The 4,894-nt window shown below is 40.5% G+C and overlaps 1 pseudogene; it reads right to left on the reverse strand.

The window, feature by feature from the left end:
• Positions 1–246: 246 nt before the first annotated feature.
• LOC132425612 (E3 ubiquitin-protein ligase makorin-1 pseudogene) lies at positions 247–1,831 on the reverse strand (annotated as a pseudogene).
• Positions 1,832–4,894: the final 3,063 nt, after the last annotated feature.

The raw sequence follows: 4,894 nt of genomic DNA on the forward strand, positions 1-4,894 counted from the left end.
CCCACAGCAGGGCCAATGCTGTTACTTTTGAACCTGGGGTCCTCAAAAGTGAGTACTGCAAATCCAGAAATGCTACCCTTGAACTGTGTGAATCTGGCTGAAAACAGATGACGCAACAAACCTACACTCTAACTGTCTGACAGTTAAATTCATGTTACAAAAAAAACTAACTTTAAGATTTATTTTTGTAACTTTTTGAAACAGAGAAAACAACATACTCCTTGGAGAAAGGTGAGGAATTGAGAAGACAGGCCCTGGGTAAAACTTATTACGACAGCACCTGGAGTTGAGAGGCCTGCCTAGAAGAGAACCACGGGCGCTGCCGCCACGAGCGGGGACGGCTGCCGTCTGAGGCTCAGCAGACCAGTTCACACGCCCCGCAAAGCTGCTATAGATCCAAGTCATAAAAATCTTCCAGCTCATCGTGAAACAAGTCCCACTCGTCTTCAGAGTCCGTCAGGTCGTCGTCCCCACCTGCAGCCAAAAGCATAAGCAACATCTCGCCCAGCTCGAAGGTGACAACCTCTTCGTCGTCGTTGTCGAAGGGGTTGCCGTGCTCTCTTTCCTCAATGAGCTCCCAGAAGTGGTTCCTTCGTTGGGCCCGGTATCTGCTTGATGTTCCCACTTTCTGTCTCTGTGGCTCCTCCCTACGGCCATCAGGGTACGCATGCTTGTAAAAACAGTTCCCTCCAAATGGACAGCTCCCGCGTCCTTCATCAAAATACCTGCACGCCTTGTTGCTCATTGCCTCCTTGTATTTCTGAATGAGTTTCTGCTTCTCTTCTTTCTCCTCCACCCAGTACTCACTTGGAATGACAAAGTTAGATGTGATGCGGCATTCTGGGCAGGACTTTATGATCTTGCTCTCAAATTGCTTAGCACTCCTCCACTTGCGAATACACTTGAGACAGTAGGTGTGGTTGCAGTTGGAGAGGATCCCGAAGCGGCGCTCGCTGGGGTTGGCTTTTTCATAGACCACCTCCATGCAGATCCCACACACCATGTCCTTGCTGTGCTGCACGGCAAACGAGAGCTCCAAGTCCTTCTCATGGGCCTCGATGCAAGATTTTATATGTTGTGATCTTTGGGCAGCATCCATTGGATGGAGGACCTGCAGCCCACACATATCACACGAGTCTCCGTGGAGATACACACAGTTCTCCCCATATCGGCACTCTCCCACCGCAGCATAGGGGCAGAGCTGCTTCTTTGTTTCCACTGCAGTTTGCTCCTTCTCTGATTCTTCCTTGGTCACTGAGCCCTGCAGGGGTGCTTCAGTGGAGGAAGGGGCAGTACGGCCACAGTAGGGCTGCCCAGGAACAAACTCAATGGCGTTCACCCAGTCTTCTGAACCTGCTCCTACAGTTGAAAAGTTTGAATTTCTTGACTCAGCTTCGCACATATTCATTTCAACAATCGGTCCAACTACTGATGAGAGACTTGAGGAAGCAGCAAGGGGTGACTTTGCAGTTAGATCTGTAGCAGTTGCTTCTTCCTGTTTCAATGGCTTGCTGTGTTCATATCTGCAGCGGTCTCCGTAAATACAGTACCCTCGCTGAAAATACTTGCACACTACACCATATGGACTGTCAGAGAGGTCATGTGAGTATCGACAGTTATCTCCTTCCTTACAAACCCCATGCATGAAATACCTGCAGGTGACCTGTTTAGTCCAGCCGCCGCTGCTGCCGTCGCTGACGCCTCCCCCGCCCCCCGCCCCCAGGGACGGGGAGGTGACTGTGGGGGTAGGGGTTGGGGAGGCCACTGCCGCCGCTGCCGCTCGTGCTCCTGATGTTGTGGCTGTTGCTCCGGGAGCTGCAGCCTCCGCCATTACTGTTTATCCCACACAGCAATGGCGCCGGAACTTCCGGGATCACATAATTCCGGTCTGGCTGCGGGGAGGAGAAGGCGGCAAGGCGAGGGGTGGAGAAGGACCCTGAGGCGCCCGCTCGTTCCCCTCTGCCCCGCGTCGCGTCTCGGTGTATTATAATATTAAGCCCACCTCATAATTTATTGTCTTCCACAGACTATAAAACATAGTAACATTCTGTACCTCTATTTACTAGAAATAATTGGGTAAAAAAGAAATGAGAGCAGATAATTCAGGAGGAGATATAAATCAAACCTGTGCAGAACTGAATGTGGAAGTATGTATGTTCACACCCACACACCCACATACACAGTCACTCAATAAACATTTTTATATGTACAAGGACTGTACAAATACACACACAAGTGCTCCTGAAAAATTATGAGTGGGTTGTGAAAGAAGTTTTGGTGTAAAAATTACTAGGATATCTACAATACTAATATTTATTTAAGATCCATTAGTGTTGACCCTTCTCAGTTGAAGAATGTTTTATTGTGGAAAGAGATTTTGCTACTGACCAAGATGGAAGGTAAAAAATTACTCAATAGGGGCAGACCTGTAATGCAAGCATGCTTCAGTGCCCTCAGTTCTAATATCAGATCCTTCTCAAATCCTAACTTATGGTATTCTTGCTCCATTTCTATCCTCAAGTTACCATTACCATTAATCTATTAGTTGTGTTGTCAAAAATTTTGGAAAAAGTTTTAATTTATTTTGAAATATTTCAGATATATAAAAGGTATAAAGAATATAAAAATACTCTATCTCCACTATTAACAAATAAAACTTAGAGTTAAATCTTTACTGATTGTATTCCTCTTCCACACAGAGGTGCTTAAAATTCTGAATTTGTATTTTTTATCCTCTTGCATTTCTTTATACTTTACTAAATATATCTGCACTCTGAACCACTGTGAACAAACTAGAACTACCCTTATCAAAATAATGAGTCAAAAATATTTTTTATGTAAAAATAAAGGAAGATATTTGGTAAAAAACATGCATTTTATAAATAGTAATCATATAAATTTTCACTTAATTTTGCATCTATTTATAAACATATCTCCCTATATTTTTCCTAGTTTAGATCTACTTCATGTGCCTGACTAAACAATGCATCATATTTTATTTAATAAAAACTCTACTCCCTGCTTGCATTCACTAATAGATAGAATCATGTGAACTTGTTTCTATGACCTAGCAACAATGAGCAATGTACCCAATTACTGTCTTTATTATTTCGGATCTCTCAGAAGGGGATATTATTGTTTCCTCCTGTCTCCTAACATCTGACATTGTGCCATAGCATCTAAGAGCTTTATTTACCAAGATGCACATTACTTCTCATTGTTTGGATTTCTGTGTGTGTGTGTGCATGTGTGCATGTGTTTGCATGTTGTTGCCATTCACACCAGTTGTTCATTCTCCATTCTTGCTGCTGACATTTTATCACTACCTGGAAGGAATATGAATATTTCTTTTAAATCTCAACCATCTGATCTCTCTATTGTACAATGTAATATATAGAATGATATCTGCTCACCAATAGCTTTTGCTCCTTGGATATATTTTACATGAGACTCACAACTTCTGATATATTGATATATGAAATAATATATGTTGAATGAACCACTTAAAGCTTTAACACAAAGATCTTCATAAGGTATGAGAGACTGTTTGAATATAACCTTATTAATCTGGGTTGCTGCTGTTTCTCTTGCTCTGCTTTTGTCACAAAAAGCAGTCGTTGTGCATTCCTGTGTTACAAAAGCACATCTATGCATAGAGTAAAATGAACAATTAAAGTAGTTAAGTATTCTGTGCAAAAATAGGAAACCATAATAATCCAAGGAAGAAGAAAGAATACCACTGAATAGTTGATTCTAAAAACCCTAAGGAGATTTCCCATTAGAATTAAATAATATAAAATCCAGTTACCTCTAACCCTTATCAAAAGTCCCATTCTCTTGTGAGAGCAAAAACAATCACATCAGACACATATATTGAGGAAATGTAATGAAGAGCAATGAAACTTAATTGAAGTGCTCTTGGCCATTGGGGTCAGGCCTTCTGTGGATTAGAGGCACAAGCTCTTAGGCCTCGTTCTTAGTATTGCTATTTAATGTCAGTTAATTATAGGTGAGTTCATGTTCTCCTGCTGCATTTAAATTAGTCAAAGTTATGTTTTGAAATGTGTAAATACAGATTCAACCTTGAGGAAATTTGCTAACAATATTAAATAATCAAATTTACAAGTAAGAAAGTTTACATTTTACTGGTCGTGATGGACACACTCAACAATTCTCATTACTATCTACATTTATGTTTAAATAAGAAATGAAGAGGCTAAATAGGGTTTACTAATTTATTTTGAAAAAATGACATATTTTAATCAATGCTTTACTAAGAAAATAATTGCATTATATCAATAATCAGTTATTTCAATGGAATAAATTATATTTGCCTTCAACATGTCTACATTTAAAATATTTCAAAGCCTCATAGGGGTAGGGGATTGAGGGGTACAAGCTATTATGTATAAAATAAGCTACAAGGATATATTGTACAACACAGGAAATGTGGCCAGTATTTTATAATGACTATAAATGGAGTATAACCTTTAAAATTGTGAATCACTATATTGTACACCTGTAACTTATATAATGTTGGACATTAACTATACTTCAGTAAAAAAAATATTTCAAAGCCTCATCATTTATCTTAAAGTTACGTGCGTGCGTGCACACACACACACACACACATGCACACACACTCAACAGATAGTATTTGTTTGGGCCCATATAGTAAAATTTGTTCTTTTTCCTTCATTTGAATCATTTTTTTTCTTTTCTTTGACCTGAAGTAATAGTTTTCCTCTTGATAATTCATCTAGTCGTTCTAGTTGCTGGAGTTCCACAGGTGCCTCTATGAACAAGTAGGTGGAGATCAGAACTTCACACCAGCAGGGCAGGTGGACAGTGCATTCTTTCATTGCATCTCTCCACTGGGATATGACCTTGACCT

Source organism: Delphinus delphis, chromosome 5 (assembly GCF_949987515.2).
Source record: "Delphinus delphis chromosome 5, mDelDel1.2, whole genome shotgun sequence".
Lineage (NCBI taxonomy): Eukaryota > Metazoa > Chordata > Mammalia > Artiodactyla > Delphinidae > Delphinus > Delphinus delphis.